Source organism: Sminthopsis crassicaudata, chromosome 5 (assembly GCF_048593235.1).
Source record: "Sminthopsis crassicaudata isolate SCR6 chromosome 5, ASM4859323v1, whole genome shotgun sequence".
Classification (NCBI taxonomy): Eukaryota; Metazoa; Chordata; class Mammalia; order Dasyuromorphia; family Dasyuridae; genus Sminthopsis; species Sminthopsis crassicaudata.
In genome coordinates, this window is record NC_133621.1 from 47,159,580 (window position 1) to 47,186,248 (window position 26,669).

Consider the following 26,669-nt stretch of genomic DNA (forward strand, 5'->3'; position numbering starts at 1 on the left):
ATCCAATTCTTGGTCAGAGCTTATCATTTCTGCCTTCATGACATCTCTCCCATATACCTGATCTCCACAACGCATCCAGCACTCTAGGATGTCTCTGCCTATTTTGACTCATTAGGATGGTGTTCTCATAGCTCTCTCTACTCAAGTCTTTTTCTACTTGAATCCATCTTCCACTCAGGGGCTGTAACGAGCTGTCGTCTCCAGAAGCTGCTGGATCGCTCTCTGGGAAGAGATCTGCTGTGTCTTCTACTCAAATCTCTCCGACAGATTCTTCTTCCTGTAATGAACCGTTGTCTCCAGGCAGTTGCTGTTAACTCTTGTCCAAAGAAGTGACTTCCCTTCCTGCAGAGAGCCCCGTCAAGCCTGATGCAATTCAGAGTCCTCTTCTTTCTCTGAGAGTCCTCTCTTTTATTCTCCCAGAGAATGGGCGTGGGATAATGCAAGGGCTTCTGGGAAGAACCACTTCAGCCAATGGGCTTGCTCCTTCTATCAAGTCAACCTGAGTTCTCACCTTGTAATTGTCCAGAAAACCTGAATTCTCACCTTGTAATCCTAACATCTCCCCCTTTCTTTTGATTTAGAACATAGGACAGTCATGACCTTGAAACATAAATCCATCAATATGGGAAGTATTACAGATAATTACATAAATTACATAAGCACATAGTAACATAGTAACATAACACATGCTAGAAGTATATAACATAATCAAATAATCATAAATTGAAAATTTATAAATGTCCATAAGTCCATTGTCCATTATTCTCATCTTGTGTGAGGAAGTCCAATGATTCCTGCTGGTTTTTAAAGTTCTTTAACAGTCTTCTTATTATCCATGCTCTTTCAGTGTCAGATGTTTCTTAGATCTTCTCCTTTATTTTGAGGTCTTTCTCTTTTTCTGTCTCTCTCTGGTGGACAAGGCGAATATGACTCGTTGGCACCCATCTGATTCCTTCTCTTGCTGAAGAAATACAAGCAAACCCTCTCCCCCAGGCAGTTAACCTATCTGGTCCCTTCCATTCACCACTTTCTGGATCTCTCCACATCACCTGGCGATTATCTAAGGACAGTGGAGATGCTCTCACTGGACACTGCCCTTCTGGTGGGTTATAAAACCTGTCTGCTGGAGCCAGTGCATCTTTGTCAAAAATTAGAAAATTAATGGTATAGAGAACTAAATTTAGAAGTTCCCTAGGGCTACCTGTGGCTCCCCCTTTCTTTTGTTTTTGGAGGAGTGTCTTAATATCTCTGTTTCTTCTCTCTACTATTGCCTGCCCTTGAGGATTAAAGGGTATGCCCGTGGTATGTAAAATCTTATACTGTGCACAAAAGTGTGTAAAATGTTTGGACGTATATGCAGGTCCATTGTCTGTTTTTATTGCTTGTGGCACACCCATAATTGCAAAAGCTTGTATAAGGAATTCAGTGACCACTCGGGCTGTCTCTTTTGCTGCTGGCATTGCAAATGTGAATCCTGAAAAGGTGTCTACCACGACATGGATAAAAGATAGACGACCAAAAGATTTATAATGGGTCACATCCATTTGCCAGATTTCATTGGGTCTCAAACCACGAGGATTCTTCCCTGGAGGGAGTGTAGGAGCATGGAAAGGAAGACAAGCTGTACAGCTTTTTACTATGCTCCTAGCTTCCTCTCTTGTGATTCCAAATTGTAAACGTAAAGCTCGAGCAGCCTGATGATATTTAGAATGAGATTCTTGCGCTTCCTGAAATAAAGGACTACTGGCTAACATGGTTAGAAGGCTATCTGCCATTGAATTTCCATCAAAAATAGGACCTGGGAGTCCACTATGTGAGTGGACATGCAAGATATAAATCTTGCCTGGATGTTTTCTCACTTGCTCTTGAAGTTCCTTAAAGAGCTGATAAATATTGGAGGCTGCAAATTTTATTTGGGCTGTGGCAATTCTTTGTACTACACCTACTGAATAGGCTGAATCAGTAATTATATTTACGTCTCCTGGGTAATAAGTGAGAGCTAGCATGATAGCAAATAATTCATTCTGTTGAGTGGATTGAAAAGGAGTCCTGATTACTCTCTTTATGGTTAAATCATGAGAGTATATGGCACAAATATTTTCTTTGGAGGCATCTGTAAAGATTGTTGGTCCTTTAAGGGGAACCTTAGAAACCTTTTCTTCAAAAATCCATCGCCAATTATGTAGTAGCCGGGTAATCTTTAATGGAGATCCATGTGCAAAATTTGGAGCGGTGGCCAATAAAATTTGCCATTCTGGGATGTTCTCACAGCATACATTAATCTGTGCGTTAGTATAGAATGTGTATATTTTTTCAGGACTTATCCCAGATAATTGTGTTACTCTCTTAATAGCCTTTAATAAAATCCTAGCCACAAGCACTGGGTAAGGTGTAAGGCTTTGTTCTGGTTGTGCTGGGAGGTTCACCCACTCAATCACTCTGTCTCCTTGATGAAGGACTGCTGTGGGTGCCTCTTTTGTAGCAAAAACTGATATTTCCAAGGGTTTTTGAGTGACTCTTTCAACCACATTGGATAAAGCCAGTTTTGTTCATTGGAGTCAAAATCTAGGCGACTATCACTAGGTTGCTTATTAGGGGTCCGTAACAATAAGCCTGATGCTACTACTTCTCCTGGTTGATAAATCACACGTTGTCTGCCTGTGTTAGTGACTGGGATATTAGATACACGTTCTCCAGTCTCCCACATCAGTGTATGGATGGACACTGTTTTGTAGGCACTCTCAGAAGGTGAAATGGTCAAGCCTACTGTGCCTGGAGGCAAAGGATCCATAGGCTCAACAGGAACAGATTTCACTTCTCCAGGGAGTATCTCGGTAGTCTCTACTGCACACAACTCTATTTTTCCTAATTTCAATCCCTTTCTTCCATCTGATTGCCTTTTGGCTGATTGATCATGTCTTAAAATTCTCTGGATGTAACCTCGGCTGCCATCATGCCCCACTTGGGGGGCTGAAGCTGGGCCCCATCTGTCATTTCCCTGGGTCAATCTACATTCGGAGGCCCAGTGGAGGCCCTTGTGACATTTTGGACATGGAGTTTTAGGTCTTCTCTCACCCTGTCTTCTCACTGTATCTCCATATCTACACTGAGCTCTTAGATGCCCAATTTTTCCACATTGAAAACATCGCCGAGTTTCTCTAGAAGGCCCTTGCCAGGAGGGACCCTGTCTTTCCACATTCATCATTGTCCGGGTGTAAAAAGCATTTGTTCCCACTGTAGCACAACGTCTTATGATCTCCTCTAAAGGAGCATCTTTGTCTAATCCCCATATAATTCTTTTGCAAATCTCATTGGCATTTTCCTTAGCCAGATGTCTGGTCATTATTTCTGTAGCTGAATTTTCTCCAATAGTTCTTTTGACAGCAGTTTGCAAACGTCCCACAAAATCTGCAAAAGGTTCATTGGGACCTTGCTGTATTTTAGTGAAAGCCTCTCCACGATCTTTCTGTCCAGGAAGGACACCCCAAGCTTTTATTGCAGCCTTAGCAATTTGTTCATATATTGTCATGGTATAATTAATCTGTTCCGAATTCTCTCCATACTGACCTTCACCAGCTAAGTGCTCAAAAGTGAATTGTGTGTTAACTCCTATTTCCAAATTGCATCTGACTTGAATTTTACATAATTCATGAAATTCTGCAAGCCACAATAAATTTTCTCCAGGTTCCAGACATGTCCTTGCTATGGATTTCCAATCATTTGGGGTTAGGACTTCATAAGACAAACCATCTAGTAACATTTTGACATAAGCTGATGTAGCCCCATAAAGGGTACAACCTTTTTTCAAATCCTTAATTTTATTCAAATCTAAAGGTGCATATCTTCTCCTTTTTTTACCTACAGAGTCAGTATTTTCAATCACAGGATATGCATGTATAAAATCACTTATATCCTGTCCTTCTCTCTTAGCTTTAACCAATGCTTTTTCTAATCTTGTCATAGGCTTAGGCTTCTTCACAGGCAATTCTGTTTGTGTTTCTGCCTCTTCCCCTCTTTCTTCCTCCATCTCTGAAGGTGGGGTTGATGTGGGCCTGTCAATAATCTGTTCTCTAGGCAGGGTTGAAGCTTCTTCAAGAGAATCATACCATAATTCCTCATTTAAATCCTCTTGCTCTAGGGAAAGATCTTGATCTTTCCTTTTTTCCTCACACTTCCTCCTCTGTTCATTTTTAGAACTTTTCCTTCTCCTACAACTTGCTTGATAGTTTAAGGCTAATTGAACTATGTTGTAGATATAAAATACTTCTGCAGAAATTGAACGAGGCCCATTTTTTGCTTGAAATTCTTTCATTTCATATCCCACTAGCTTCCATTTATCTACATCTATCTTTTCTTCCTCTAAGAACCAAGGGGATGTGCGTCTTAATGCAGCCAAGAGTTTAGCAATCTGTACCCAGGTTACAAGTAAACTCTGCTCCTCAATTATCTTGATTATACTCTCTATAGTACCACTCCTGAATGGAGCTGAGGTTGCGTCTGGGGCTGAGGTTGAGTCGGCTGAGGTCCAGGGATTGAATATAGCTAACATCTGCCCCATTTCAGCTATAAGAGATTCCTGGTTTAGCCCTTCACAAGTTAAGTTCCTTATTTATCTATTAGCACGCTCACTTAATCTTTAACAAAGTTTCCTCGTTACTCACGGTTCTGGGTCAGAGAGACTGAGATCTAGATTGGAAGCTTTTCCACTGGAATCAGGACTGTGTCTGTCCCTGTTCGGGCGCCAAATTGCCAAGGTCTGGTCTAGCTCCTCTTGTCAGGATAAGTAAAAGTCCTTGCCCCACGTGTGGACGCCAATTGTAACGAGCTGTCGTCTCCAGAAGCTGCTGGATCGCTCTCTGGGAAGAGATCTGCTGTGTCTTCTACTCAAATCTCTCCGACAGATTCTTCTTCCTGTAATGAACCGTTGTCTCCAGGCAGTTGCTGTTAACTCTTGTCCAAAGAAGTGACTTCCCTTCCTGCAGAGAGCCCCGTCAAGCCTGATGCAATTCAGAGTCCTCTTCTTTCTCTGAGAGTCCTCTCTTTTATTCTCCCAGAGAATGGGCGTGGGATAATGCAAGGGCTTCTGGGAAGAACCACTTCAGCCAATGGGCTTGCTCCTTCTATCAAGTCAACCTGAGTTCTCACCTTGTAATTGTCCAGAAAACCTGAATTCTCACCTTGTAATCCTAACAAGGGGCCAATGTAGTTTTTCTTTTTTCTTTTTTTTTTCCCCCTGAGGCTGGGGTTAAGTGACTTGCCCAGGGTCATACAGCTAGGAAGTGTTAAGTGTCTGAGACCAGATTTGAACTCGAGCCCTCCTGAATTCAAGGCTGGTGCTCTATCCACTGTGCCACCTAGCTGCCCCCAATGCAGTTTTTCTAAGAAAAGGATTTGCCCATGTGTCTGCCCTCTAAAATGAGCATCAGCAGCTCCATATGACCACTAGGACCATCTTGAAAATATTGTTATTTTAAAGCCCTTTACAACCTAGCCCTTTTCTCCCTTTCTAATCTTCTCACACCTTATTCCAATAACTCAATAATATAGCTACAATAGTCCATTTTGCAGTTATTCCTCCATCTCAAACTCCCATGCCTTTAAACTGGTTCTCCCTTATACCTGGAATGCTCTGTCCCTTTATTGATGTTTATTAGCTTCCCAGGCTTCCTTCAAGACTTAGTTCAACGCCCACCATATTTAGACCATCTTACCTAGCCTTCAACCCCTTCCCCAGTTAATGCCTTCTCCCCTCAGATTGTTTTCCATGTATTTTCTATATATTTAGTTATTTACATGTTGAACACTCTATTAGAATGTAAGTTCCTTAGGGGAAGATACTGGCTTTGTCTTTTTTTTTTTTTTGTCATTGTATTTAGGAGAGTATCTGGCTCATAGAATGCTTTTAATGAATGTTTATTAACTGATTGTCACAGGATTACAGATTTAAAGGGGGAAGGGGTCTTAGAAACTGAGTAAAGTCTTTCTTCAATAGATAAGTGGTCAAAGAATATGAATGCACAGTTCTCAAAAGAAGAATTACAAATCATAAATACCATGTGAAATAAGGCTCCAAACCATTAATACGAAGAGAAATACAAATCCGAACAACTAAAATTTTTCACTTTACAACAAGAAAATTGGCAAAAATCTCAGAAAACTGTCAAAGAGGCTGTGGAAAGGTAGGAATTATTGATAGAGCTATCGATCACTACAACTGTAACAAGTTTATAATTATTCAAATAAAGTGAGTAAGATGTCTATACCTTTTGGCTCAAGACTTCATGATTAGATATATGTCTCAAAGAGGTCAATGATTAGAGGAAAGATCATATAAACATATATGTGTGTGTGTGTGTTTGTATGTATCAAAATATTTATAGTAGCAGTGTTCCTGGGATTGCAAAAAACTGGAAATAAAATAGATGCCCAGTGATTATGAAATGGCTCATCAAATTATGGCATATGAATTCAATGGAATATTACTGTGCTATAAGAAATGCACATTGATGATTTAGAGAAGCAATGGTGCTTGGTAGTTAATGAAAAAACTACCTTGTTCAGGAAGACCAGGTGTGTCCAAATCCTTCCTCTGACATAACCAGACCAGTAGTGACTGGTGGTAGAGTCTTTCAATGTCCCAAGCAATCCTCTAAGGTTAGAACCTGCTAATATGCAAGACTGGAAGGAGTGAAACTCCAGTGAAATTACAGCTCTAAACAAACTAACAAAAAAAGTAAAAGACAGGATCAATACACTCAGTGATAGGCACTGACACTCTTGTTCAGTCATTTCCAACTCTTTGTGACCCCATTTGGGGTTTTCTTGGCAGAGATAATGGAGTGATTTGCTCCATTTTACAGATGAGGCATTTGAGGCAAACAGGGCTAAGTGACTTGCCCAGGATCACATAGCTAGTAAATATCTGAGGTCACATTTGAACTCAGATCTTCCTGACTCCAGACAGCATTCTATTCACTGCATCACCTGGTTGTTCTTTCACATTAGAAAGATCCAGATAAGGAAAATTCACTTACAAACACAACTGGGCACCTTCTCTGCAATTTATATATAAATTTAGAATTTCTTGGGACACAAGGAAGAGGGATTTTTAAGTAGTTTTTTTTTCAGTATCAAGGATTCTTTTTTTCTTTGGAAGGAGGGAGGAAAGAAGGGAGAAAGGGAAGAAAGGAAGAAAAGAAAAAAGGAAGGAAGAAAAGAAAAAAGGAAGGACGGAAGGAAGAAAGGAAGGAAAAGGAAGGGAAGGGAGGAAGGAAGGAAAAGGAAGGGAAGGAAGGAAGGAAGGAAAAGGAAGGGAAGGGAGGGAAGGAAGGAAGGAAGGAAGGGAGGAAGGAAGGAAGGAAGGAAGGAAGGAAGGAAGGAAGGAAGGGAGAAGGGTCACAGATTAAGTGACTTGCCCATAATCATATCATTTGTATGTTTCAAAGACAGTCCTTAAACCCAGCTTTTCCTGGCTCAGAGGTAGTTATTATCCCCACTCTTTATCTCCAATGTTTTCAGGCACAAAGAAAATTCATTTGCAGACCCACTGTACAGTTGGTAAATGTATCATTTGTTTAAAAAAAAGGTAAGGTTCTTTGCATAGTATGTCATTGTGCATGGGGGCAGGGGATGCAGTCGCCTGTAGGTATAGACATTGTGGAAAGCATTACCTATGACCTTCTTAGGTGAAGGACAAGTCCATTAGGTTTCATTTAGCTTTAAAGACTGACAAAAATGAAATTATAACCTCAGAAAAATCACCCCTCCACAGGAGACTTTAATATGAAAGTGTAATGGCTCCAAGGAAAAATGAGGGAAGTGAGATTGCCTGGAGTAGAGCTTTTTTCATCCTTTTCAGGGGTGATTGATGTTCTCCGGCAGCTGATGAGGGGATACTTAGAACAGCACCTGGCACCTCTCAGCCTCCCTAGCCTAAGCCACACACTGGTTCAACACAGGATGCAAATGGTCACAAATGTAAAGAGAAAGACAGGAGTTCAAATGAGGAAGTTATTCATATTCTTTCTCTGGTAGATGACTGAATCAGCCAGGAGTCTTTAAAGAGCTTGGGCAAAAACAATCTTTTGACTTTTACCATCCTAATTTATGCAGGAAATCCTGCATCTCTTTTTTTATGGATATTAATTGCTCAAATAGTTATATGGCAGAATTCAACAACACAGAACCTGGTATATGGGTAAAGGCTTAATAAAATTTAAGGATGGAATTAGACTTGATGGGTATGAAGAAGAGGGCTATTAGAAATGAAATAATTTTTAAGTATTAAGAGACTACTTTGTTTCAGACACTGCTAACTATCAGATATACAAAATCAAAAAAAATTTGAAAGAAATTGGCCCATTCTACTAGAAGTAAACCACATGTACACGTATAAATAAGCCCAAAATATCTCAAATAAATATACAGTAGTCTATGGGCATATTCCAGGTAGAAGAGAAAACCTTTGAGAAGCCCAGAAATGGGAAGTGCAAGTTTGCATGAGGAAGAGCAAGACAATAAGGTTTCATTACAGAATACTTAATGCAAGGAATAATGTATAATAAGCCACCAGTTTATGAAGGGAATTAACCGTCAAACACTGGAATTTTAGCTATTATATCCTAGAGGTAAGAGGGAACTACAATAGGTTTCTGAGCACAAGAGTACTATGGTCATACTTAGTTGTATTATACGTTAGAAATATCACATAATAATCAAAGAATATGAACAAACAACTTTCTAAAGAATTGCAACCAATTAACAAACATTTGAAAGAATGCTGCGGGGGCAGCTAGGTGATGGAGTGATTAAAGCACTAGCTTTGAAGTCAGGAGGACCTGAGTTCAATTCTGACCTTAGACACTTAACACTTCCTGGCTGTGTGACTCTGGGCAAGCCATGTAACCCCAATTGCCCAAGCAAAAAAAAAAAAAAAAAAAAAAAAAAGGATGCTGCAAATCACTAATAAGAAAAATACAAACCAAAACTAACTTGAGATTTTCCTCTATCTCATGCCCACCAAGCTTGCAAAGATAACAAAAGATGGAGGACTGTCAATGTTGGAAGAGTTGTGGAAAAACTGCCATACTCATGCATTGTTGGTTGAGCTGAGAACTAGTACAAATATTCTAGTTTGAATTATTAAAATAAAATGGTTCAATTGTCCAATCCTTTGACCCAGAAATTTTAGTGCATACACTTCAGAGTTTGTTATAAAAAAAATCAATGTGGATAAAAGGTGTTTTGCTTGTTTTGATTCAACCATTCAAAAACTTTTTTGAATTCTAGGTCAGGCTTCAAACTAATCTCAAACTCTTTGGTGAAGAGGCTCCACATAAGGTTGGGTCATATAGGAAGCATTTTGGGTAAGAACTGGGCCATGACCTAAAAGCAATTCAGTTACATAAAAAAGGTGACATCAAATAAAGCAGAGCCCCCTTCCTCTCTTCCTGCTGAGATCCCTTATAAGGGCAGTGGAATAAGATATCTATGATGCTGAAATCAGAATACAGGAATCATGGAGTGGTAGGCGATGGAAGGATGTTGCAAACATGTTTAATAAGAAAAAACAAACTAACCCAGACCTGGAAGCAATACTCTATTCAGGGACTGGGGCTACAGGACCCATAGGAAGCCTGGTGTTGGTGAATGAGGACAGAAGCAGAAAGAATTAGTTTTATTACTGGTGCTTAAAAGGTTCCCAATACACTGATCCTCTCAAAGGAATTAGCTGACTCTGAGGGCATTTTGCAGTGAAGTTAGTCTTAGGTCTGGCTGGGATCTCTTTTCATTCCATATTTACCAAAATATTAATAGCAGCACTTTTTTTTAAGATAGCAAAGAGCAAGAAACAAAGTAGAAATCCAACATTTGGGAAATGGCCCAATTGTGGCTCATGAATGAAATCAGCTATGAGAAAAAACTACTAAGATGAATGTAGAAAAGTATGGAAAGATTTACATGAAGCTGAGTGAAGCAGGTAAAATCAGGAATACAATATTCACAGTGACTACAACAATGTAAATGGAAAAAAATACCACCAAAAAGCAATCAACAATATTCCAAAATTATAAAGAACAATTTTGGCCCTGAAGCTATATGGACCACACTCCTTTGCAGGAAAGGTAGGCAGCCCCATGGATATAGAACATTGTTTATAATATCAGATTTTTAAAAATGTATTGATCAGTTTTATTCAATTTGTTCTTTTTCCTTTTAATTTTTTTAAAGCCCTTGTTATAATGGATAGCTCTTTTTATAGAGGGGAAATCCAGGTGATTTAAAAGGAATAGATATCATTAAACATCTTTTTTAAAAAAGCTAAAATCCCCCCCCCCAAAAAAAAGAAATAAAGAAAAATCACTTTGGCAAATATATAGAGGAAAGGACCATATCCCAACTCTCCATTTTTACAAAGGACGAAACTGAAATCCAGGAAAAATGTGAATGTCCCAGGTTATATGGCTGGTTAATCTGGGCTGGGCTCACAACCCAGATTTTCTATCTCCTAGTTTCATGCTGTTTACCCTGCTCCACACCAGACATTAACAGCTCATGTAAATACAATCTGGGCTGCTTCTCTCTCCAGTCTTTTCCTACATCCCCCTCTTCTCTCCCTGCCCAACTCCATCCAAACACTTATGTACTGGTAGGAAATCTCATCTATTTGATCTTCAGATCTTTGACAATAAGAAACAAATTCTGTACAGTTATAGGATCTCCCTCCCCCCAATAGCATTGTTTCACTAAGTCATGTGTAGCGTCTTGCTTAGAAACATAGTGAAGTCTTGCTTAGCATCATTGTTGCTCAGAGCTCTTGCTAACTTCTGTTTCAATTAAAGTAAATGGGCCCAATTTTCTTTTTGAAGAGTTAAGTGAAGAAGATTAGATTTCTACTTAATGCAGAGAGTGGAACTAGAATCTGGGGCTGAACTACAGAGGCATATTTTAGTTAATTATAAGCAAAGTACAAAAATATTAAATATTAAAGGCTCAGAGAAAGGTTTTCCATTTGAGATTTCTTCCAACTGGGAGGTTCTATGAGGCCATGATTCTTCACTTTCTAAAAGTGGAGAAATCTCACACCCAGGATATCCCAGCCTTTTCTGAGCTTCTTGGGAGTTGTCCCTCTTCTTGGTCAATGCTCCTTTGGCCTTATGTGTGGTAGAAGCAATATTATCTTCTGGAATTGACTTCCACCTCCCCACCATGAGTTTTCTTCCACATAAATCTTTGGCTAATTTTTTTCCTTGTATGAAATTGTCCTTGAAATTTGATTGACTCAGGGGACTAAGACTTGGACCCTGAACCAATTTTCCTGATATAAATGTATATAAAAAGGATATTTTAAAAGGCCTGCCTGTAGGAAAAGGGCCCTTCAGATTTTTTGAGGCTCACTCACACTGCACTACATTCTGCTCTATAGTTCAAATGGTTCTCTGTGCTCTCTCAACTTTTTGGTTCTCTGTCTATGTCTGTCTGTTTGCCTCTCTCTCTCTCTCTCTCTCTCTCTCTCTCTCTCTCTCTCTCTCTCTCTCTCTCTCTCTCTCTCTCCTTGTCTCTCTGAATCTCTCTGATTCTCTCCTCCTCCAATTTTTAAAACATTTTTATCTAAAGTTTTGAGTTCCAAATTCTATTCTCTCTACCTCACAACTAGACATAGGTTACATATGAGCAATTATGTAAAACATTCCATGTTAGTCATTAGTCATTTTCAAGAAGACTCATAAAAGGAAAAAAATTAAAGAAAGAGAAAGGCAGCATTCTTTAGTCTGCAGTCAGTCAACATCAGTTCTTACTCTGGAGCGGGATAGTATGCTTCATCATTAGTCCTTTGGGATTGTTTTGAATCATTGTATTACTGGAAATAACTAAATCATTCACAGTTCTTTATTGAACAATATTGCTATTATTGTGTACAACGTTCTCCTGGTTCTGTTCACTTCACTATATATTAGTTCATGCAAGCCTTTTCAATTTTTTTTTACCTCACCCTGTTTGTCATTTCTTATAGCACAATATTCCATTACAATCATATATAGCACAGTTTGTTTAGCCATTCCTCAACTGATGGATATTGCTTTGATTTCCAATTCTTAGCCACTACAAAAATAACTGCTTTAAATATTTTAAAATAAATGTTTTTTTTTTAAGTCTTTGGGATATTGACATAGAAGGGATATTGCTGGATCAAAGGACATGCACAGTTTTATAGCCTTTTGGACATAGATCCTAATTATTCTCCAGAATGGTTGAATTATTTCACAACTCTATCACCAGTGCATTAGTGTTCCAGTTTCCCCAGATCCCTTACATAAATCATGCATCATTTTCTTTTCCTGTCATATTAGCCACTCTGAAAGGTGTGAGATGGTACCTCTGGATTGTTTTATTTTGCATTTCTCTGACAGTGATTTAGAGCATTTTTTCTTATGATTATAGATAGCTTTGATTTCTTTGCCTGAAAACTCACTGTTGAATAGTTATCAATTGGGGAATGACTTATATTTTAATAAATTTGACTCAGGTCTCTATATTTTTGAGAAATGAGGACTTTATTAAAGATATTGTTGCAAAAATTTCCCTGGCTTTCTTCTTTCCTTATAATGTTAATTGCATTTGTTTTGTTTGTGTAAAAACTTTTTATATAATCAATATTATCTATTTTGCTTTTTGTTATGCTCTCTATATTTTTTGTCTCTAAATTTTTCTCTTATGCACAAATCTGATAAACTATTCCATTCTACTTTAATTTGCTCATGATATGACACCTTTATATGTAAATCATGTGTCCAATTTTGAGCTTTACTTGGAATAAAGTGTGAGATATTTGTCTATACCTCATTTTCACCATGCCATTTCTAGTTTACCCAAGAAATTTTCTCAAATAAGGATTTTTTGTTCCAAAAGCTTGGATTTTTGCTTTTATCATGTGTTAGGATTATCATTACATCGATCCACCAACTTTATTTCTTAGCCAGTACCAGATGGATTCACAAGAGAATTCTACCAAACATTTCCAAAAACAATTAATTTCAATAATATATAACCTATTTGGGAAAATAGTCAAAGAAGGAGTCCTACCAAATTCCTTTTACAATACAAATATGGTGCTAATACTCAAAACAGGAATAGCCAAAACAGAAAGAAAATTATAGACCAATTTCTTTGATAAATCTTGATGCAAAAAATATAAATGAAATACTAGCAAAGAGATTATATCAATATATCACAGGGATCGTGCCCTATGACCAGGTGAGATATTATGCCAGGTGAGAATTCAGGACTAGTTCAATATTTGGAAAATTATCAACATAATCAATCATATCAATAAGAAAGCCAACAGAAATCATGTGGTTCTTTCAATAGACTCAGAAAAAATAAGACTCTTGACAAAATATAATACCCATTCCTATTAAAACACTAGACAACACAGGAATATGTGGTGCTTAACTTAAAATAAGTAATATTACTTATTGTCACTTTATATCAGGCAAGCATTATTATATAATGGAGATAAGCTAGAAGCTTTCCCAATACAATCAGGAGTGAAGCAAAGATGCTCATTGTCACCTCTGTTATTTACTATTGTATTAGAATTGTTAGTTTAGCAATAAGAGAAGAAAAAAATTTCAAAGAATTAGAATAAGCAATGAGCAAACAAAACTATTACTCTTTTGCAGATGATATGATGTTATACTTAGAAAATCCTTGGGAATTAATTCTAAAACTACTTAAGATTATTAACAACTTTAACAAAGTTTCAGGATACAAAATAAATCCACATAAATCATCAGCATTTCTAAATATTATCAACAAAATACAGCAACAAGAGATAGAAAGAGAAATTCCCTTTAAAATACTCTAGGCAATATAAAATATTTAGGAATCTACCTACCAAAACAAACCCATCAACTATATAAACACAGTTGTAAAACACTTCACATAAGTTAGATCTAAACAATTGAAAAAAAATTGCTTAAGGACTAAGTCAAACCAAATATAGCAAAAGGACAACTTTACCTAAATTAATTTATTCAGTGCCATACAGATCAAATGTCAAGAAAAAAATTTAGAGTTAGAAAAATAATGACAAAATTCATCTGGAAGAATAAAAATTCAAGGATATCAAGGGAATCAAGGGAAAAAATACAGAGGTGGTATAACCATACTAGATCTTAAAGGGTATTACAAAAATAATTTGGTACTCTTTTCTTTCTATTCTAATAATTTCATTGATAATTTTTTCCTTTTTTTTTTTTTGCATCGCCTTTACTATACTATTTTCTACAAATCTTCACTGACATCCCAAAATCCTTCTTTGTATCAAATGTAGGCAAGGAACACAAATTTGTGTTACTAGTGTTTGCAGTTTATGTTCTTTACCAATAGTCCCTCACCTCTTCACCAAGAGGTGGGAAACATATTTTATCAAGCCTGTGATTGCATTATTAATAAGATTTTTAAGTCTTCCAAAGTTGTCCCATTACAGTGCTATTATCCTTGATTATATAGTTTTCCTGCTTCAATTCAATTTACTTCACAACAATCTTCTAAGGTTCCTCTGAATTTACCCTATTCCTCCACCATTACTCATAGAATGTTAATAATATTCCATTATATTCACATGCCATTAAATAATATACAAAATAATATAATATTCAGCTATTTCCTCATTGTTGGGCACCTAATTTGTTGCTTAAAAATGAAATGTGCTACTATAGATATTTTTGTACTTGTGAATCTTTCCCTATGCCTTTGATCTCTTTAGGGACATGTGTCTAGTAGTGATATTTCTGGGCCAAAGGATAAGCACAAGTTAGCTTGAAGTATAGTTCCAAATTGTTTTCCAGAATGGCTGTATTATTTCATAGCTCCATTCTTTGTGCATTAGTGTGCTTCTCTTTCACAACTGTCATTTTCTTTTTTTTTTTCTTTTCCCTGAGGCTGGGGTTAAGTGATTTGCCCAGGGTCACACAGCTGGTGTTAAGACCAGATTTGAACTCGGGTCCTCCTGAATTCTGGGCTGGTGCTCCATCCACTATGCCACCCAGCTGCCCCCATTTTCTTTTCTATTTTTTGTCATCTTTGATGATCTGGTAGGTGTAAAGTAGATTCACAGAGGTGTTTTAATTTGCTTTTCCTTTATGGCTATGATTTGGAGCATTTTTATGTGGTTACTGATAGCTTGGATTCCTTCCTTTGACAAATTATTCTTTGTATTCTTTGACCATTCATCTATTGAGGAATGACTCATTCTTCTATTTATCTCACTTCCTTATATATGTGGGATATCAAATCTTTATCCGAGAAATTTTTGTTAAGATTTCCACTAAGAGTTCTCTTATAATTCTGACTTCATTGATTTTATTTCTCTAAAGAAATAACAATACTTTCTGATCTTAGGCAGGTATTTGGATTACTGTCCAGGATCATGTAAATTTACAAAAATGTTTTCATGGAGAAAAGTGATTGAGATAAACAAGTAAAGCATCCTAATAGATGACCAAGAGAGAGGGAGTGAAAAAGTATTAAGATATTTTTGCATTGAAATGAATTTAAATTGATAAGACTTGAACCCAGCTCTTCCTAAGTCTAAGTCTGGCTCTCAAATCCTGACATCAGGCTGCCTCTTAGTTATTTATATTGACATTTAAATTTCTAATTTAAAAGGCTTAATTAAACCCATTTTAAGCAATAACTATAATAAGTGCTTGCATAAATTCCCTTCCCCTTCACAAGAAACATCACTAATATAGAAGTATAAGTTGGGGTTTCTTTACTTTAAAAAAATCAGTCACATTTAACATTACTTTGTATCCACATGTATATCCACACTATAAATAGTTTATCACGTATGATTTATGTATATGTGTGTGTTTCTTATACAGGTTGTCCAAAAACATCTTTGTGCAGTTTCTGGCACGCAGTAGGTACTTCATACTTAATATGCTTAAAATACAAAGCTTAAATAAATTTAAACCCTACTTTTAGAACACCCTATATATTCTATGCCTACATTTCCTGAGCAAACTCTTTCAGACAGTTTAAAAGAAGGCAAAAATTGAGGTGGGGGATGGTTGATGAGGGAGCCTGCAGCTGAGGAAAAATCAGTATGTAAAATGCCAGGATACAAAACAACTTCTGTGAATACATAAATATAAAAGAGAGCCGATAAGATCTCGGCATAATTTTACCCAATAAAGCAGGTAATGTGTAGGAGTGCAGCATTTGAGGAAAGGACTAGATTATTGCAAAGATTTCTTAACCCTTCAGATGGTCGTGTCTACAGAGCTACCACCCCACCGATGGAGTATTGGAAGTCTCTGCTTTGCCAAGCAACGTTAAAGCACATTTTTATTGCATTGTTGCAAGTGCCTGATTCTAATAAAGAGTTTCCTCCATGAGAATGTGAGCTCCTTGAGGGCGAGAACTGTTACATATTAATTTTTGTACTTACACATAGTATATATATATACATGTGTAAGGTAATGAGAGTACAAAATATATATATATACAATATATACATATATAATATATATGTGTATTTAATATTTGTTGAATAAAACTTGGTAACATTTTATGTCCACCTTATATTTATAAATAATATTGGTCAAATCAGTTTCCTTGTTTATGAAATGAGGGAGGTGGACTAGATTAGGACTTCTTAAACTTTTTTCCACTCACTACCCATTTTCATCCAAGAAATTTTTAAGCAATCTTGGGTATATAAAATCTGTGTACAATGGACATTTACTAGTAATAAATCATTATTTTGCAAATCCTACATTCAATTACATGACCCATGGGGGGTCATGACCCACAGTTTAATAAGCAGCTTTGGACTAAATGAACCTTTTACTAATCCTGTTCAGCTCAAATTCTACAAATCTAATTTTAACAATTTCTATTTCATTGAGGTTTCACTAGAATAGTCTTAAAAATGTTTAAATTTTATTAGGACATTTCTTTTTTTAATGGTCCACAGTAGTTTTAATATTCTCATAAAATAACTAATATTTCATTTTGCTCCAGAACCACATTCATATTTATTTAGTCACTTATAAATTATCTCTACAGAAGACCTCAGTTGCAAAGTCTTAGAAAATATAAATGTTCTGCTATTTAAAAAAAAATAAAAAAGTATACCAAATGTTTTCTTCCAACTAAAGGTCTCACAAACATATATCCAGATTCCTGAAAAGATGCCACTCTAAGGAACTTTGTTCATAAATAAATAAATACATTTTCTGATTATCATTACTAAGTGTAGCAAAAACAAATGAGGGAGGTACATTCACAGCCACAAAAATTTAAATGCTTACTATCTGCAAGATATTAGAATTATGAAAACAAAAATGAAAGTCCATGAGTTTATATTTTATGCTTACCAAAGTCATTTGCTTCTTTCATGGTTGATGTCCTTCTGAGATCCCAAATGAAAAATCATTTCCCCATATATGTGCCATCTATTCTTATTTGGGGATGACAGTATATTTCTATCATCAAACCACAAAACTTCTCCGAGTTTCCTGAGGGAGATCCAAAGCTACTCAGTAGAGTGGTTCAGTCTAATTAGCCACACAGGGAAAAAAATCTAGGTGGAAGAATATTGGCTATTGTTCAAATGACGACATGAAGTCGAATGGGCAAATTCGTTGTTTTTTTGGATGGGCCCTGCCAAGGTAGACCCAACTGGGCTCAGCATTGACTTGGATTGAACTGAGTTGGAAAGAAATGCTGGATTGCAGTTGGAAAATGAGCAGCATTTTTAAATGATCCCAGGTTTCTTCCTGACATAAAAGTTAGTCCTTTTAAAGCTAACATTCTTCATGGCTACAAATCTTAATTTCAAGAAAATTCAAAATTATAAGTGGCCCAAAGGACAATGAGAAAACAAATGCTATAGCCTACTTATAGGCAATATAGTGGTATAAATGATTTGAACAAGAATTGTATGACTGGGAAAAGAAGTAGGCTAATCATGTAGTCAATAGGGGATTATGGATGGATAATCAGCTATCCCAAAACAGTAAAAAAACTTGAAAAAGATCCCCATGTACACATACACACACACACACACACACACACTCTTTAGCACATATGTGTTTTGTTGTGGATTTATCAGAGATTATAGGAAAGAATTGCAAAGGATGAAAAATCAATCAATTTAACAAATATTTCATAAGCACCTACTATATGCTAGAAATTGTGGTAGATGCTAAGAATTGGAAGCCAAAAGTGAAATAAGTTCCTGCCCTCAAGAAGTTTAGATTATAAAGGAATAGGTTACAACCTACCTATAGGTTGCAATCTGTACTGTTTGAGTAAATGTCTGCATTGATGAGGACATGGATGTATGGAAATACTGAAGCATTAAGTAATACAAACATATTCACTTCAATTAACTTACCTTAATATTGGTTTCAATACTGGTGAGTTTATAGGAATACCCACCCTCATATTAATGCATATTTTTGAATATTGACTTAAATTGAACTGTTGTCATTTACAATCTAGATATGGTGTAGGAAGAAAAACAATTTGAACTGCTCACAATATTTTGCTGCTTTTTAAGCCCATGCATATTTTTTTAAAATCAGGCTGACAGCTTTCCCCTCCTCTTGTTATAATACATGAGATTTATTCATATATTGAAACAGGTGCAAAAGATAAATGTTTTCCTGTCAAGTCAAAAATGTCAGTATTCATTGTGCTGTGATGGGCAGACCTCCATAATTTTTACATAAAACATCTTCTGGGAAAGTCATCACTAGCTCTTATTTAGGCATTATTAACTTACTCTTATCCCAAATCATTGTTCCTCAAAAGTAGCAGGTAAGTTGAACTTTATTCTTTGGGATCACTGTTGCTACTATAAGCAAAGTTATTTCTCTTAATAGTATACAATTCCCAAGGCATTAAATATAAGTGTACAAGAACTAAGTTGGATCACAGCTTTTTAATTTAATGCGCTACAATAACCTCTGATTCTAAAAGAAAAAAAGTATAAAAACTGATGGATTATCAAATAAAAACTAGGAATTAGGGTCAGTTCCCAAGTAGGTAAGATATAACCAGTTTTGAAACTATAATAGGAATCAAACTTGTTATCAAATCCTAATGTTTTATTTCTGTTGGCATTGATTCATAGAAAGTATTGCTCAGATCATTACAAACTAAAGATTGTCTTCTTGTAGAAAGAGTATTTCCTCCCAGTTTATGGAATTTATTGAAATTACACTGAGAGATTACATATATGTTATTGAATTTTTACCAAAATGAAACTTGTTATATGAGTGCTTGTTACATGAGGGGTAAAGAGACTAATCTTTCTAAGAATAAATTGTTTTATTTATATTTGAATTCCTGATATTTTAAATGGAGATAGAGGGCATGTATATGTATAAATAAGGAACAGAACTGGAAGGAAGTTGTTGTTTTTAATAGCACCAAAATGGAAGAATGCTTTTGAAGTCTAAGTTTTTCTGATGAAATGGATGAAGTTCAATATTTAAACCTGGCAACTATTCTTAATACTTATAATAATTTCCATTTATTTTAACATTTCAATTTACTGACAAAAACTTTACGCAGAATTGACAAAAATTTGTTTTTAAGTTATTTTTAAAAAATTTAAATTAAAAAATTTTAATTACATTTAATTATACCTAATATTGATAAACTGATCTGTCCCTATTTTTGCCCAGAATTCTCCCATAAAGGAACCAAAAAATGAGCTTTCAAACTGAAAATGTTTCTTTCTAGAATAAACACCAAAAGCTCTAAGATAAATGTATTTGCACAATAGGGTTGACACCCACTCTAAAAGTGAACTGTGAAATTCCAGAATAAAAAGGACATTGATCTCTAGGATGAGGATGGAAAGAAACCACTTAGGAGAAGCAAGATAGAATTGAGACGTATATGGGAGGAAAGGAAAACTATAGATTTGTCTGGAGCAAATAAGGCAACTATCACATCTCTCTAAGCTGATGTCTTATTTGCTCACCTGCAGAGCCCTCTACTGAAGATGGGATGCTTGGGGTGGAAGACAGATGACAAAAAGTTAGGTAGAAAGATAGGTAGGCAGATTAGATAGATGATAGATAAATGAATAGAAAGATGGATGGATGGATAGATGGATGGATAAATATGGATAAATATGTGAAAAATAATTAATTTGGTTCCTTACTCTGTTCTAATGAGTTATCAATCAATCTGATATAATTCATAGGAATAGTGATTATAAACTCTGTATTTTGGGCCCCAAAACTATGAGCTGCAGATTCTAAGTTCACTTGCTTAATCATAGAACATTAACTTGATAATGAGCAGGTGACCTTCTTATGACCATCTTGTGACTAAGTATTTAGTGGAGATATTCCTTGCTTCATCCAACTCACCATCTGCTGATGTATCATTTTTGCTTACACATCATATGTCAACCAGTAAGATTCTGTATTTCACTGCTCCTTTTTTTCATATTTGCGTATCAAGCTTTCTAAAGACAAGACCCTGGAAGAGTGGAGCATCTCAGACCATGAGGAAGATCTGAAACTCACTTCATTAGAGAGGAACATGGACCCTTTAATACAGTGCCATTGACGCAGACCTGTCTTATTAAAGGTGGGGACAATTTTAATCCTCCCAGATAGATAAGCAATATTCAGTATTTACTAAGAATAATGTGTCAAATACTGAAGACTGAAGATACAAATACAAACTATCAAAACAATCCCAGTCCACATGAGCTTACATAAGAATGGGGCTAGACAACACATAAAGGGAAACTAGAAAGAAGAAAAGAATGGCATGAGGTGACTGGGAAATGAGATGGCAATCAGGGTTGGATTCTAAGTTTCTGGTCAGGGGCAGGTGAGGATAATGGCTGAAATATAAGAAGCATGGTGAGGAGATGACCAAGAAGCCTCATGGAGACTTCGGACAAGATAACAGCAAAAAAAACCTCACACCTCCAGAGCTTGGTATCCCAGGGACTTGACAATGACTAAAAAAAGGTAAGGGAAGAAAGCACAAATCTGTTTCAAAGGACTAGACTGATTATCTTTGGCTAATTTGTAAGCTCCTCGAGAAATTTTGCTTTGTTCTTGGCTACTGGTATATAAATGTTTTCTGCAGAAATGTGTGGATTGGAAATCGCAGCTGTGGCAGACAGGAGAAATAGGTCTTTTAAAACTATAGATAGCTGAACTCCACACTAGGAATTTTACCCTTTTCTGGAAAATTTGACTCCATGTTTCTTGTCTCCACCATAGATAGAAAAGGCTTTGTAGGAGAGGACATTAAGTGGCAGTAACAGCTAATGACTAAATCTACTATTCCAAAACAGAAGAATTCATAGCATCCTGGTCAATATACTCGATGTTGTCTGTAAAAGAATTCTTGGTTGAAATGTGTGGTATCCATTTGACTTGGGCAAGTGAGTTTAATGCATCTGGGAATCATCAGTTTCCTGATCTGTAAAGTAAGGAAGACTAGATGACCTCTAAGGAATCTTTCAGTTTTCTAAATTTTATCTTGACTATTACTTTTCTGGACTCTATAAAAAAAGATACTGAAGATATTTTATGTTAATAACAGACTGAATAATATTATATCATAAGTTAACTTTTCCCCCTAACTGTAAAGTTTCATGAATTATTTATACAATATCATATTGGTAATGAAAATGAAATAAGTATAGCTTTGAAAGAAAAACAAATACTGATACAATAGTTTTTATCCATGCCTGTTGATATAATGACATACATCCTTAATACCTTAGCAAAGATTTTATATTATGAATCCAGGAACAAAATGATGTCTTTCATGGAAAAATTAAAGTTAAAATTACCATGAAATATTCATTTTTAATTAGTATCAATGACTAAAGGCAATAGTCACAAAACCAAGGGTCTAGATGCTACTTCTTACATAATGGAAGAATTATATGTTTACAATACTCTAGTTAATAATCAAAGAAAGTTTGTCAAAATTGTATGAACAGTTAGGACAAGGAAAGTTCCAGAGCCCAACATAGTATATTGTTTTCTTTAAACCTAATTTAAAAAACCCTATTAAAATTTTTTTTCAATTTTTATGACCTCAAAATATAAGTTGTAATCTGAAAAATTATTGAAGTACAAGACAGAAATGTTCAGTAAATCTTAAAATTTCAATTTCTAGAGAAGATGTCATCTCTCTCTAACCATTTTCAAAGAGGTTACAAGGAACATAAGAAATTCAAAGGAGGCCTGGAAGAATAAAAAGATATTATAATTATTAGCAATTTAATCCATCATTTATTCCTGTCTTGCATGTTTTAATGGAAAAGTTCAAGTCTGAGACCTATTAAATCAATTTCCCTGAAATTTAAAGCTTTCCAACTTCTGCCCCAATTATTGAAAAAAATATATATGGGTTATATTAATAATCAGGTTGCATACATTGTAGTAAATGAGCAATATAAAGCTACTCTTCTGATTAAGTTTTTCAATAACCCTAGATCCCAGAATAAAATTTATCTCCTCATGTAGATCTCTAGTAGAGTTAATATCGTGTTAGCAATGAGGAGAAAAAAAAACATTGATCACAACTATACCAAGATTAGGTTGTTCAATAAAGAAAAATATTTCTAAAATAGGTCCTACTCTAACAATGGAAGACTATGCCTTTTTTTAAAAAAAATAATAGTTTTTATTTACCAGTTATTTGCATGGGTAATTTTACAACGTTGACAATTGCCAAAACTTTTTTTTTCTAATTTTTCCCCTCCTTCCCCCCCCAGATGGCAGGTAGACCAATACATGTTAAATATGTTAGAGTATAAATTAAATACAATATATGTATACATGACCAAACAGTTGTTTTGTTGAACAAAAAGAATCAGACATTGAAATAATGTACATTTAGCCAGTGAAGGAAATCCAAAATGCAGGCAGACAAAATTAGAGGGATTAGAAATTCTATTAGTGGTTCATAATCATCTCCCAGAGTTCTTTTGCTGGGTGTAGCTGGTTCAGTTCATTACAGCTCTATTGGAATTGATTTGTTTCATCTCATTGTTAGAAAGGGCCTCGTCCATCAGAATTGATCATCATATAGTATTGTTGTTGAAGTATATAATGATCTCCTGGTCCTGCTCATTTCACTCAGCATCAGTTCATGTAAGTCTCTCCAGGCCTTTTTGAAATCATCCTTTTGGTCATTTCTTATAGAACAATAATATTCCATACTATTCATATACCACAATTTATTCAGCCAATCTCCAATTGATGGGCATCCACATAGTTTCCAGTTTCTGGCCACTACGAAAAGAGCTGCCACAAACATTTTTGCACATACAGGTCCCTTTCCCTTCTTTAAGATCTCTTTGGGATACAAACTCAGTAGCAATGCTGCTGGATCAAAGGGTATGCACAGTTTGATAACTTTTTGAGCATAGTTCCAAATCATTCTCCAGAATGGCTGGATGTATTCACAGTTCCACCAACAATGCATCAGTGTACCTGTTTTCCCACATCCCCTCCAACATTCTGCATTACCTTTCCCTGTCAATCTGACAGGTATGTAGTGGTATCTCAGAGTTGTCTTAATTTGCATTTCTCTGATTAATAATGATTTGGATCATTTTTTCATATGACTAGAAATAGTTTCAATTTCTTCATCTGAGAATTGTCTGTTCATATTCTTTGACCATTTATTGATTGGAGATTGGCTTGATTTCTTAGATATTAGAGTCAATTCTCTATATATTTTAGAAATGAGAACTTTATCTGAACCTTTGACTGTAAAAATGTTTTCCCAGTTTATTGTTTCCCTTCTAATTTTATCTGCATTGATTTTGTTTGTACAAAAACTTTTCGATTTGATATAATCAAAGTTTTCTACTTTGTGATCAATAATGATCTCTAGTTCTTCTTTGGACATAAATTCATTCCTCTTCCACAAGTTTGAGAGATAAACTATCCTATATTCCTCTAATTTATTTATAATCTCTTCCTTTATTCCTAGATCATGAACCCATTTTGACCTGATCTTGGTGTATGGTGTTAAGTGTGGATCAATGCCTAATTTCTGCCATATTAATTTCCAATTTCCCCAGCAATTTTTGTCAAACATTGAGTTCTTATCCCAAAGGCTGGGGTCCTTGGGTTTGTCAAACACTAGGTTGTTAGAGTTATTGATTATTTTGTCCTTTGGACCTAACCTATTCCACTGATCAACTAGTCTATTTCTTAGCCAATACTGGTAATTGTTGCTTTATAATATAATTTTAGATATGGTACAGCTAAGCCACCTTCATTTGGTTTTTTTTCATTAATTCCCTTGAAATTCTTGACCTTTTGTTTTCCCATATGAACTTTGTTGTTATTTTTTCTAGGTAGACCTTGCCTTTTTTGAAGAGTATGTTGACTCAGTCTGGTTACTTGTAAGAATAATCCTGTTAACTTCACTGGACTTGATGCAGCAACTGTGATATAGAACAAAATCTTCCAAGGATGACAAACATCAGCAAAAACAGAATCAATAGCCAATAAATAAATATAGTTTGGGACAAGAATAGCAGGACTCCTATAGATACACTAGTTGAGCATTCCACTGTTATATGTATTCTTACACAAATAAGCCATACTTGAAGAAAACTTAGTATATGAAAAGATAACTTTTTAAAAAATAATTTAAAAACATCAAATGACTCTTCACTTTGGATGAGTGAATAAGAAATCATTTAATAAGTGCTTCCCATGTGTCAAGTGATGTACTAATTTCTGAGGATACAAATAGAAATTTTAAGACAGTCCTGTCCACAAGAGACTTACACTATAATTGAGTAAGAAAACATAAAAGTTTTATTTCAGAGTAAGAGAGAAACAGAAAAGCCCAGGGGATGAATTTTAGAAGGATTTACTATCAAGTTTATCATTTTTAAGGTTTATTGATGATTTTTTTTTTACAACTGCCTCTACTCCCACAACAGCAACAAAGACACTAAAGCTGACCAATGTAGCGTCAGTCTAGAGTTCCTTTAAATACTGAGTTTCTAGGCTTTAAAATGAAATTGACCAAAATTTGATTTATATACAATTTAGTGGGAACATTTTAATTTGAAAAACTGTAATAACACCCATATTAGATTTCATTTTCTATATAACTACTCTTATCACTTCAAACATTGTCTCCAAGTGGATGACTCTATATTCACTCCTTCAGGTATAGGCTCATGCCAATTTCTACAAATCTAATTATGATGGAAAATATTGCTATTTGGATGCCCCAGATTAAAAAAATATCACAGAGGTAGCAGCAAGATGGTAACCTGAGGTGATTTCCTCATCTAGGAATTCTCTTTATAAATGAAATCAAAGGACCAGTCCCTATTCAGGCTCTCTTCTTCCTCTTCCCACATTTTCATTTCACATTCAATATGTCTAAAAATCAAAATCACTTTCCTCTTGAAACCACATAACCTTCCCCACTTTCCTATTTTAGCTAAAGGCATTAATACTCTCTCAGCTTTGAAAATTTTAGCCATGTAAAATTTCACAGACTAACCAAGATCAAGTATGTCAAGTCATTTCTTAGAATCTCTCAAGTTCATGCTTTTCTCCCTAGTTCCATTACCAGTGTCCTTCTCTGGAGCTTCATAATTACCCCAGAAGACAAAGTGGCGATTGATGTTACCACTGGTAGAATGGTACAAGTATCTCCCTACTGGAGAGCTCTTTCCTAACCATAATTAAAAGACAAATGCTCTCCCTACCCCCCAGTACCAAAGAGCCTGTTAGGCCAAAAGTAGTCCCTGGAGCAAAGAAAATTTAAAAATAATATCCAATGAAGGAGAAGCAACCTCTATTAAAAAGTAGAAGTTAGATAAAATGAGAAAAAAAAGAGGCTCCTGAATTTGGTGATTAATAGACATTGATGTTTTTTGATTTTAATAAAGAGTCAGAAACAGAATAAACAGGACACAGTGGAAAGAGAAGGATGAAATCCAAAGGATGATTAATAAAATCCTAGAGAATGTGGGAAGAAATGCAGATCGAGAATGAAGGTGAAGATAGTATTAGACATATTTAAAAATAGGGTTATCTTTTCTTTTGGAACCTTATGCAAGATGTAGGAAATGATGAAATTGAGGAGTCTGGAAAATGAAAGGCTGAGGGAGAGCAAAATAAACAGCTACAATTTTCTCAGTGAAGTAAAAAATTAAGACATTTGCTGTATGTATGAAGAGGGAAGTTCAGGGGAAATCTGGGGCAAGAGAAGGGAAGAATGTTTCAATCAGACAATGTGGAGAACACAAAAGGGATTGCTAATGGGAGAGTCAGAGAACTGGGGAGCAATGAGTTAAATACATACATTTATAGTGAATGAAACCAATTTATGTTCATTGCCTTGGAATCGCAATTGAGTTGAACTGGACATATAGGTTGTGGGGCTTTCTGTAGGAAGGGGATTCAACAGTAGGGAATTACTATAGATAGGTTAGGATGCCCAGGGAGTCTAGAACAGTACCTAAAAAAACATAAAGTAGTCAATCTTGGCGGGAAAGATGGGTTTGGGGGCAAGAGATAACCCAAGTGGGAAAGATGAGCTAGAGAATGGGGATAAATTTATTATAACATAAGAGGCAAGGAAATCTATTTCGGAGTTTTTATATAAAC

At 35.6% G+C, this 26,669-nt stretch overlaps 1 protein-coding gene across 5 annotated transcripts in view; it reads right to left on the bottom strand.

Moving 5' to 3' along the window:
* Positions 1 to 26,669, bottom strand: part of CDK14 (cyclin dependent kinase 14) — a 772,185-nt gene that overhangs the window by 672,284 nt on the left and 73,232 nt on the right. The window lies entirely within an intron of this gene.